An 11,723-nucleotide genomic window follows, 5' to 3' on the forward strand; every position below is an offset into this window, starting at 1 on the left:
GCGTCTTATCTTTTTTAACGGACGTATATTGTCTCGCATATTGTCAAAACGACAAGATTGACTTCCTACACTAAAGACCATTGTATTTAGTCGAAACGTATCAGAAACTGAAGCTTCTTATTTTAATTTGACTAGCCTAAAAGATAAACTATACATAGAGAGAATTTATTTTATAATAAATACTGTAGAAATTATTATTAAAAATTACTATAGAATTTTATTCTCCAGGAACAGATCGACATTCTGCCGTAATTGACTATCTTTTTACTTAATATGGGTGTACTACTTACTCTTTAGGAATTGAAATATTGTTATTAAAAAATTTATCATATTTTGAGCAGAATTTGTTACGTCGGGATTTACTAACAGTCTATTCCTGGACTGTTAAAAACATAAAATTACACTTGAGAAATGTTTTGCTGGTCCAACTGGAATTCTAAATGCCCCAGTTAAAATTTACCGCTGTTTTTTGCATCTGCTAGGAAATTGTTTGTGATATGTAGGATTTAAAGCAACAGCATTCTAGCAATATTTGCAAGCAAATTTAAGCGGGTGTGAGAATTATACATTTTCGTTTTTCTGCCGTAGCTAATCTTTTTTGTATCTGCTACAGTCAATTTTTATAAGTGCGACTAGCTTTAATTCTTTCTTATTTCTTTTGTTTTTCTTATATATACAAATCTTATGTAAATGTGCATAAAAAGAGAATATTCTTGTTTGGAGAATATCTTTATTGTTGACATTTTAAAAATAAGATTAATGTTAAAATGAGATTATATATATGGCATTGAATGAAGATAAATTAGTCTTTAATCAAGACAAATATAGTAAAGTTAATACAATTATTTTCTCATAGAATAATATAATATTAATTCTTATGAAGATAAATTATCTTGAATCAAGACAAATATATTAAAATTAATATAATATTATTTTCTCATAGAATATTATAATATTAATTTTTGGTTACATATTATTACACTGAGAGAAATAAATTATCCGATAAAAAAATTAACAAACGGATATTTCTGATTAAAATACCGATGAATTTTTGTACCGAATTAAAAAACATCCGATGAGAAAAATTCATAATTTTTGATATAATGATTAATAGTTCATAATTTTTTTATCGGTTTATTTGATGACATGCCATTATAATCAGAAACATCCGATAAAATTTAATCGGATATCTTGATCGGAATTTAATCAGAAATACCCATTTGTTAATTTTTTATCGAGTAACTTCTTTTAGTGTAATCTTCAATCAAGAGGAATATAGTTAAATTAACACAATCATTTTCTCATATATAAGCAAGACAATATTGTTGATATATAATCTCATTTTAACATTAATTTTATTTTTAAAATGCCAACATTAGTTATTCTCCAAATAAGAATATTCTCTTTTTTGTGTGTGCTGCTTTGATTTATCATATTTAGCGGAAAACCTAACTATGCGTACGCCTTTCTGCGAACTTTTCCGATATTTTGCAGTTTCTAAATTTAGATGTACAGGTATAGCAATGTTCTTTGAAATTTCTCTGAGCAAAGCAAACTTGCGTTCAGTATATACACACTACAGATTTCTTGTATCAGGCGAATATTGACTTAACTGACAGCGCCTGACAGTCAGTTTACACTCGAAATGTTAGCTTTCAAAATTTTTATCGTTTTTGTTTTATATTGAGCAATGCTTCAGTTCATTCTCACACGTATTTTCGTGTAAATGCATTTGTAATTCCATGTAGCCAATACAATGTAAACTTTGCAGAAAAAGGTGTTCTGTCGGTAAAGATTTCTCCAGCGTCTCTTTAATCTTGATGAGTGCCACAGAGAAAAACTTTTTTGCTAAATTTTACAAATAATACTCTGTCATCTTATTAAAGAGATGATGAAGTCGATAACAAACTCAAACAATGTCAATAACGCAGAGACGATCGTTACTAATATAATCACGTTATTCTTTTTGTATTTCTTGTACATATAGAACTTACGTAAATGTATGTTGCTTTAATTTATTATATTTAGCAACATAATGCACGTGTAGAAATCTTTCTGCAAACTTTTCAAATGTTTTTAAGCTTCTAAATTCAGGTACGAAAGTACAGCAATGTTCTTCAAGATTTTTCTGTTTGGAGCATCTACACTTTCATGTGTACATGCTGCGGAACTTTTAGATTAAGCAAATATTATGCTGACAGCTTGAGATTTTACACTTAATATCTTTTTTTTTTCACTTTTGTCATATATTGAGTAATGCTCCTATTTATTTCTGCACGTACTTTCATTGCGTAAAAGCATTTGTAATTCTGTACAACCGATACGACGTGAACTTTGCAGAAAAATGTTCAGTATTTTATCAGTAAAGTTTTCAGCTTCAGCATCCCTTTGAATAAGATTAAATATATGTTATATAGTAGTATTTGCTGGTCGTTTGTCCATCTTAGCTGATTTTTCGTATCTAAATAATTTTCTCTATGACTGCAAGACTCATTCTTTCTATAAGCGCGTAAAGAGAATTTATATGAAAAGAGAACTATAATATATTCTCTCCGTACGCGGGTGTGTATGTATCTCTGATGTCGATAACGCTTCGCTTTATCCTGTGAATTTTAATTAACGAAATATTCAAGGGATCTCTCTTTTCCCGTAATAATCGATATGTAACACATACGCGCAGCTCCTTGCAACTCCGTCCGAGTCTGGAAAAACAAAGCGAGACGCGCCGTAGCCGAGCACGCTTCCGTTTGCGATGAAACAGAAATAACGTGGCTCGTGCAAGAACGATAAAGCGCTCGTAGCAACGACCTTATTACTAACGGGGTGTATACTAACGGGGCTTGAGGTTTATGTTTACGTTCGCGCGAGTGTGGGAACCGCAATCCGGGCAGAAACATTTTCGTGCACAAATTTCTCGTGCAAATAAGCCAAATTTCTCGTGCAATAAAGCAGGGTAGACAAATATAGTGGCTCGTTCATCGATACCTCGAATGTCTGCTGCGAAGAGAATGCGCCGCAGCGTTAATGAAACATTACGTCTGGGAGTTAAAAGTGAAATCGAAATCTCCGAGCGTGGTAAAGTTTACTTGACATTAGTTAATGGGAAATAACGTGTCGCATTCGGTTATCCGGCGGGATTTAAAAAAAAAAAAAAGATCGAACGCGCGACGTAAACACCAGCGGAAACAGTAATTAAGTTGAAATATATAATCGTTAGAAAGATCTTTCTCGGTACTCTCGTTCGTCACAATTAACGTCAACATGTTACGTTCGAGTAGTTACACAACGTGTGTATCGTATCGTTCCCTGTTAAATTAATGGAATGCGCGATAAATACCGCGCTGTCAGAAAAAATGTAAAAAGAAGAAAAAAATGCTATGAAAAAACTCGTCGTTTTTTTTGTTTTGCGTTAGCTTCCGTTAAATGCACTCCACCGCTATGAGAATTGAATAAAAGCGCGAGTATATTTGTTCCTGTAATTATCGTCTGTAAAATAAAATCGTGAGAGTTCACGTTTTATATTTTAATGCCAGTTGCCGGCAAAAACGTTTCTAGCAGGACGATGATGAACTTCGCGTTGGAAGCGCGAGAGATGAGATCGCGGAATCGAACTTTGCGAACGGCTTTCCCCCTTTTTGTTAACACCATGTTGCTAACAGAAACGGGGATAAAGAGCAACAAGAACATTCAATCGCCAACTTTCAGCATGAAGTAGACGGAATTGCAGTCTCGAAGTCGAGCAACAAATCAGGTCGTTAGAAAGAGTTACGATAAAACGCGCGCGCATTCATCTCTCTCTGCGCGGACGCTAGCTTACGTATAAAAGTGAGCACTTCTCGCTTCAAATCGCCCCGGATTCTTTAGTTTATCGACGGATTTATTCTTTTTCGGACTTTTTAATCTTGCAGCAGGATCCATGAACGGGGAAAGACGACGGGCGCGGCCGCAAGCCTGCTTGGAATTTCGCGATTATCGAATATCGATTTTCGCGGGTCGCTATATTACCACTGCGAGGGAAACTTCGCCAGCTTTCCACAAATATCGGGACACATTCCCACCTCAGAGCACCCGTTCTATACCGATAACTTCGTTCATCTGGCTCGATGCACGCCGCGAAATTATACCGCGCGGAGCTGCCTGGCTAGAAATCAAATCGACTGCCGGGCATGGCGATTAATCTTTCGCGTACGAAATATTTTTATCGCGACGTTACAACGCGCTGCTATAGGGCGCGCGCGTTTATTTCCAATTAAATCGAATCGAGTGAGGAAATTGCTTTACTATCCGATGCACTTTTCGTCTCCTAAAGTTTAATTTGCAAATAGCCCCCGCCGCTTCCGACCGTTTACGGTTAAAAAACTAAAAAAAGATTAATATTTAGTTGCTATTTGTGACTATAATCACATGGATACTTACTATAAATTATGGTCGAGAAAATCATTTGTTTAAATTAAGTTCTACTATAATGTCAGTGATAATAGACTTATGTGCATATCACTACCACTATTTTCGTATTGGAAAAAATTGGTTGGAGCAAAAAATAACTATAAATCTAATAACAATATAATACATAAATATATATAGGGTGTCAAAGTATTAAGTCAAACTGAACAAAAAAGTCCTCTATCTTTTTCCTAGAAACTTTGTTATTATAAAATAGTCATTAATTAGATAATATTAATATATTATCGCGAACGACAACCCGCCAATCTTCTTTAATAATTGGAAATCTACAAAGTTATTTAATTGATGATATCAATTTTTATCAATATATAATCGATCATATCAAAGTCTGGTTAATTCATTAATTTCAGTCATCAATAATTACTCGTGATTTTATAAATATTACGGTTGATTAATTTTGATTACTGATTTGCCGATTATTTCAGTCAATGAAAGTTCCAATCGATCAATGCCCAACGCTGTTTCGGGCTCTTGAGTATCCGTGCGTCTAATTTATTGGATACGATTAGGTACTCATTTTCATCTCTCTCTCTCTCTCTTTCTCTTGTATATTCTCGCGATGATAGCCATAGTTAGATACGCGTTGCTGCACAGCGGCACACACTGCGATGCATGTGCAGATAGATGTTGACCGTTCATCTTCAGCGAAGGATGTTTTCCCAGTATGAGGTAATCTTACCCGGTATATCGAGCCATGTCGAAGCTGCCATGACTACGGGCGAGATCGGTTAATAATGCTTAGCCGGCTTTCGGAGCTCGCCGTATAGGCTCCGTGTTCGCTCGTAATAACGATTCCGCGGTTTAGCTGTCGCGCCCGCAGTTCTGGCAGCAACGTGTTGGCGGTACGTCGCAGATGTCGGACGTCCGGACGTCACGTAGTCGGAAAAGCGCGTCGGAAGTCCTAGCTTGCGCGCACGCCGCCGTCGATGCACGCGTGAATGCACGTTCACACACGACGAGAGAGACAGGGGGGAGCAGGGGAAAAGGAGGTGAGGAATGAGCGAGAAAGGGAGTCAGACAGAGAGGGAAGGAGGGGCACACGTCAGTCACGTAGTGCAAGTTGATTTTCTCTTGTGCGCATACGTGATTAAAGATAAGATTTCTGCTGTTAAACTACGCGTCGGCAAGGATACGTGTTGCTCGCGTACACATTCGTTACGGACGGGGATACGCGTTAAATATGTAGAACGACTCGAAAATCTCGCGTTTATATCGTCTATACGGTAAGATCGCCGGCAGCTGATACGCGCAGAATCAACTCCCTTTCTCGACAAAAATAACGAGGTAACGATGGCTCTCGAAACCACGAATTAAGGACAGAGTTGCGAAATTGGCGATGCATGAATAAAATGTCGTTCGTCAGTTTTGGATTTTGTGACTGAAATTAAGAGAGAAAGTCGACTATCCGCCCGTTCCCGCGAACATTTCGTCGATCGATTGCTCAAACGTACCCGCACGTGCACCGTCTCGAAACTCTCTGCGACAGGAAATTGACGGAATCGCCTCGAGTACTTCTGGTGATGCAATGTATTAACAATGACACACGGCTGTGGCGCACGTAGAATCATTCTCGCCCGCCGCGACTAGCACTATAATCGAACGGGATTGATATCATCGTGCCTGGCATATGAACTAAAATTGCCGTCATCGTTCCATGCGTGATATTTCAGCGTGATAAGGCGCGTATCGGCACAGATCGCGACTGCTCGCCCGTAAACGCGAGAAATCGCGACGACTGTCGGCTCCGTTCTACCTCTCAGTTCGCGGTAAATTGAAATTTACCGCCGCGCTCGAATGCAGGCAGTCGCGATGCGCTGACCGTGATAATACCTATATCGATATATACGATCGATCCGGCCGGAATGCGGGACGACGCGGCGCGACGCACGCGCGTCGACGGACGCGCGTGTATGTGTGTGTGTGTGTGTGTGCGCGCATAGCGCGTGTCTCATATGTTGCCTTCGGTCCATTTAAATTTCAAATCGACGCTAAAAAGCGATCCGCGAACGGTGACGGTAATCGATACGCACCGATCAGTCATCAAGACCCGAAGCCTTTCGTCTAGTAAATATACCGATATGATGCGCGATCGTCTGTAGGGGAAGCCGGGGCTATATGGCCCCAGGGATATGTTGCTCTTTTTTAGGATTTATCTTGAGAGGAGTAGTGCATTCTCTGAGAGAAAAATGTTTGGTATTTGTAATTATAATCATATAGAGAAATAATCACTATAAATTATGATCAAGACAACCAATTTTTAGTCAATTGTACTATAATTAATTTTAATTAATTTTGATGATAATAATCTTATATACATGTTACTACTGTTATCTTCGTGTTGAAATAACTAAAAATATGGTTTCGACTTAATTTGACCCTAACCATATTTTTTGGTTGTTTCAATACAAAGATAATAGTAGTAACATGCATATAATATTATTATCACTAAAATTATAATACAAGTGACTAAAAAAATGATTGTCTTGACTATAATTGATATTAATTATTTCTCTCTATGATTATAGTTACCAATATCAAACATTTTTCTCTCAATGACTACAAAATCACGAAATTGTTTTTTTAGAATATAGATATTTTTTTCCCTGAATTTCACTAAAATCGAAATAATATTACAGTTAAGAATTAAAAAAAACTTGCTAATAGCAGAATAAATTTTTGAAATTCTCGAAATTTTCTATTAATAATCTATACCCTGATTAAATCAAATTAAGCGCTGTGTTACTAGCTAAAATGAAATTTCCTGCAAGCGTATGATACACTGTTCTTGATAATAAATGTAATTTTCATTCATAAAATGATACTCTTGCGAAGATTTTGAAACTATTAATCAGAATACATATTTTATATGTGACCTTCTTATCCTGCGCTACTGAAGCCAGGGCGAGATGGTTATATTGCTCCATGTTCGTATTTTGGTTATTACAAAACAAAATATACGGCTAACAGAATCGTGGCGAGCATCAATACGTACACAGAGAGAACGATTTATTGATTCAAATAAATGTTTCTTTGGAATAGTCCAAACGAATTATTTAGTTGACACAACAAAAATATTTCTTTGAAACTAAGCCGCAAATAAATATTTTTGTTGCTTCAAACAAAATTTTGTTTGATCAATCGAAAAATTCGTTTGGACTATTCCAAAGAAGCGTTTATTTGATTCAACAAAATCTCTCTGTGTAGAGAAAAATTGCCTCTATGATGTTTATACAGTCAGCCACAACAATTAGTTGCCTGAGAACTTCGAAATTTTAAAATATAGGACATCTAGCCCCGGTCTCCCATACTTTATGGCGCGAGATTGGCATCTTTCCGCGAGTCAGCAGTCGCTCGCGCGATATTTGTCAATGGTGGCCATTTCGCATTTCAAATTTCAATTTGTCTCGATGTGAAATGTTCCGGAACAGTTCGGGGAACACGATTGAGCCAGAGAATCGCGATGTTCTCTGTAATTGTACGCGAACATTATTCAATCTTGTATGTCAGAGGAGAATGGAAACGCGTTACGCGCAGGGACCTGATAGAGTCCATTAAGGAGCGCCTTTCGAACGATGGGTCGTAAATTTTTCAGATTCCTTCGCGATTCTCTGCGTTTGCATCGCGAATGGATTATTCAATTCTGTAATGCTGCTGGCGTTACACCGTTGACGGGACAGCAAGAGAAAGAGAAGACCTCGTTAAAGTTGCAGGACTTACCGATGTGCCGAGTGCCGGAAGGATTGGGCGTAAATTCTGAAACACAAAAGGAGAGAACTTTCAGACGCCGCAAGAAAAGAGGAGCGTCAGAGACCCTCCCCCACACGGATCGTTAATCTTCCATGAGGGAAACATTCGTCCTGACTCACGAGTGTTCGAAACTTGAAACCACTTCAACCCCGGTACACGTACAAGACACTGAGAACCTCCGTCTCCGGTATACCCAGCATTTATCGTTTGAGGAAGACGAATGCGGCCTCGTTCGAGGAATTCTCGTCAAAGCTGTATTCTTGAGATCGTGGGTGTGCGTTGAAAGATTCAAGGGGAGCAAGTTTCGAAGGAGGACCGCGCTTATTTGGAAATATATGAATACGCTTGCGTCCAAAAAGGGGTACATCAAGATATTTCTGATCGATTCATTTCCGAAATAGCGCGAGAAATTGGTCGTCAGCATATCGTTGAGCTCACCCAAAAACGTTATGCCACTCAAAAAATATAATCTTGTCTTTTCTCTTGTATGTAAGCTCAAAAAAGAAGATTCTTCTAAACTCAAAAGCAAACTATTCCAACACTCCGAAAAAAGAACTTTAGTTGCAAAGTGCTATTTACTGTAATAGCAAGCGAGAGCTGTTTCTCCTTTTGAACCAAGAGGAATGTGTTTACTTGAAGAAGAGTAGTCCTCTTACTAGAAGCAACTATTAACCCTTTCGTACCTCTGGGACATATATGTCTCACTTACGACACAAGTCATAACATTAAGACAGATAATCCTATCCACTTCTATCCTGATTTGTTTTAAAGAGAAAGGTTAAGTTTACACATACATACAAACATGTGAAATTAGTTGCTTTATGTGAAATTAGTATGCTTTCAAATTTAATATTTTCGATATAAAATATAGTTATCTAAAACTTTTCAAAAAATTAAACTTTTAATTAGTATATTGGCAACGTCTTCTCAGACCTTTCTTCGTCTCGCTTATGGAATTATGGAAGAGAGGATCGCGTTTTGTGTATGTTGGCAAGGAGATTGTTAGCATGTAGAATAGCAAATTCTGTACCATAGCTGAAATGTTTCTTGTAGTCACAATCTAAGATACATCATCACCGACCCTAAAAACTTCTATAATCGTCTTAATGTGAAATATATATCTTCTAGGATAGCTGGCGAGACAATCTAAGATACATCATCATCGACCCTAAAAACTTCTATAATCGTCTTAATGTGAAATATATATCTTCTAGGATAGCTGGCGAGACAATCTAAGATACATCATCATCGACCCTAAAAACTTCTATAATCGTCTTAATGTGAAATATATATCTTCTAGGATAGCTGGAGATGCACAAGCGATAAGAACAAGATTTGTATCGCAGATAAAAAAGACGAAATTCTTCTAACTGTAAAAATATTGTGCTGAGAATATATTCCTTTCGGTTTTAGAAGAATCCTCTTGAGGCCATAGGTCTGCTTCTTTTAGTTGAACTGCCTGGACTGGTGCACATTGGTGCAATAAGTTAGAGTAAGACAAATATATTTTGTCTCACTCTAACTTATTGCACTAGGGTGCACCAGTTGAAGCAGTTCAGTCAAAAGGAACAGACTTCTAGTTTAACTCTGAGTGTGGCACACTTTTTTATCTAACGGATTTCTGTGAATTTCTTGTAATTCAATGTTTTTTGGATTCCTGATTATAAATCTGAAGTCAGATTTTAATTTAAAACGGTAGATCCAATATGGCTGTCATAAGAGTAAATTAGTCTGAATAAATACAAATTAGAGACACGATATAAAAGTTTTTCAGGTCATTAATTACGAATTTCATGTCAGATTTACAAAATTCAAAATAGCGAATTTAAGATAGCCGCCATACAGAAATGATATATCAAAATATATATAAATATGCTAAAAATATAAGTAACATAAGTTTCGTGAATTATTACAAATTTAACGTCAGACCTAAATATTTATTAAAGCATTTAAATATTTATTAAAGAACCCTTCATAAAAAGTGCAAGAAATTTATAACAAAATTTTTAGCCTCTTATCTTAAATACTTTATAAAAAAACCATATTTTCTGTAAAAAATCGGTCGTTTTTCAACTTTACTTCTTTATAAATAATTACAAATGAACAATCGGGTATAAGGACTATGGAAAACATGTAAAATAAGTATTAATATATTAGAAAAATATGAAGTCATAATTGATTTCATTAAACTGTGAGCAGTACATTGTAAAAATGAAAAAGAAAAATGAAAGTATACTTCCCACCGCCACACATAGTTAAGAGAACTTTGCGAAAAATAAGGTTATATTGTTTTGAGTATTATAAAGTAAAGTTTTACGTTATATAGTAACGTTACGTTACAAGCAAACTGAGTTATCGCTCGGATAACGATCGAATAGGACGCGTCGGACGCGATCAAATCTCTTTAAATCGGAAATTCTATATTCTACAAATTGAATTTTTATTGACGATTTTTAAAGCAACGTGCATTGCGTTGTTGTCGATGGGCGTCGGTAATAACCGCGAACGCGGGTACTCGAATTTTCACGGTGTTTTCACACCTGGGCAGATCTCGCCGCCACCGTGAAAACGACAGATTTCCCTCCGTCATTGATCACAGCCAGCCAAATCGGAAGACAAACGAGGCAAACATGGCTGGCGGATCCGCTGTCGCAGCCAGTCCGTTCTGAACGAAAGAGAGGACAAGGACAGATTCCGTTCGCCCGCGTCGGCAATTACAGGCCACGGATTTGCATGAAAGCGTAAAAAAAGAAAATCTTTTTTTCCTGTTAGGCATGCAATCTCTATCTCAGTCCTCTCCTCTCTTCCTCCGTCTCTCTCGTCGTTCGTGATTCGCAATTTTCGGCGATCGACGGCCGCGCGTATTTGAATATGAAGCAACGGTGATTATTGTTTGCGCGGGAACAATGAAAAAGCCGGGAACGGAAAGACAAATACTCTAATCGTTCAACGCTGAAAAGTCGCACAACGGACGCATAGAAAATCTCGTATGATGCTGCTGTGCTCGCGCTACCGTTTGGCCGGCACGCGAAGTCCCGTAACTGTTAAAAAATTGAAACAAGCCAAGGCGCTTTATAACTCGATTGAAAACAACTTTGGGAAACAGCTGATTTTAAGCCTCTTACAGTACAACGGAGTTAAGATTCCCCCTCGAGCGCGCCGCGAAAGCATCGGCGCTTTCTATTTCTACGAGAAAAAAAGCTGCGCGCGTCGCTCCTCGACAAATCACGGTACTTTCCGACCGAATAAACACGCCGCTTTGTCATGTCATTCTCTTACTTGTTCGACTTCTCGTAAACAGGCCGATTCGATTGAATTTCGAATTGAAAAGTGGTGACGATAAATGACCGTCCGAGTGGGTGGCTCGTTGAAAGCCGTGGTCGATGGGCCCGTAACAATCGCACGCCGTCGCCGCGAGAAAGCGCGCGTTCGATACATTAGATCGCAAACAAAGCAAGCGAGAGAGAGAGAGAGAGAGAGAGAGAGAGAGAGAGAGAGAGGGGGGGGGGGGG

General features: G+C 37.7%; 1 protein-coding gene across 4 annotated transcripts in view; it reads right to left on the reverse strand.

Moving 5' to 3' along the window:
- The window catches only part of LOC116850020 (protein tincar), a 224,033-nt gene that overhangs the window by 150,196 nt on the left and 62,114 nt on the right, over nt 1-11,723 (reverse strand). The window contains exon 2 of one of the 4 annotated variants that reach the window (XM_032827783.1): nt 8,182-8,217. The exons of the other annotated variants lie outside the window; for them this stretch is intronic. The gene's annotated coding sequence lies outside the window, so the exon portion shown is untranslated. The remainder of the gene's footprint in view (nt 1-8,181; nt 8,218-11,723) is intronic. 4 annotated transcript variants of the gene reach the window in all.

The sequence above is a fragment of the Odontomachus brunneus genome, unplaced genomic scaffold, assembly GCF_010583005.1.
Source record: "Odontomachus brunneus isolate Ranch 3 - 2012 unplaced genomic scaffold, Obru_v1 Obru_scaffold_131, whole genome shotgun sequence".
In the NCBI taxonomy this organism is placed as follows: Eukaryota; Metazoa; Arthropoda; class Insecta; order Hymenoptera; family Formicidae; genus Odontomachus; species Odontomachus brunneus.